This window comes from Gavialis gangeticus, unplaced genomic scaffold (genome assembly GCF_001723915.1).
Source record: "Gavialis gangeticus isolate Ggan-Ray unplaced genomic scaffold, GavGan_comp1, whole genome shotgun sequence".
In the NCBI taxonomy this organism is placed as follows: Eukaryota; Metazoa; Chordata; order Crocodylia; family Gavialidae; genus Gavialis; species Gavialis gangeticus.
Window position 1 is genome coordinate 23,512,111 of NW_017729028.1, and position 289 is coordinate 23,512,399.

Consider the following 289-nt stretch of genomic DNA (forward strand, 5'->3'; position numbering starts at 1 on the left):
CCATAGCCTGTCCTCATAGGGCCTGCCCTGCTGCCCCCTGATCATGAGAGTGGCCCTCCTCTGGACCCTCTCTATGTTGTCCACATCCCTCCTGAAGTGTGGCGCCCAGAACTGGACGCAGTACTCCAGCTGTGGTCTGACCAGTGTCACATAGAGGGGGAGGATCACCTCCTTGGCCCTACTTGAGATGCACCTGTGGATGCACGACAAGGTCTGGTTAGCACTGCCAACTGTGACCTCGCATTGTTGGCCCATGTTCATCTTGGAGTCAATAATGACTCCAAGATCC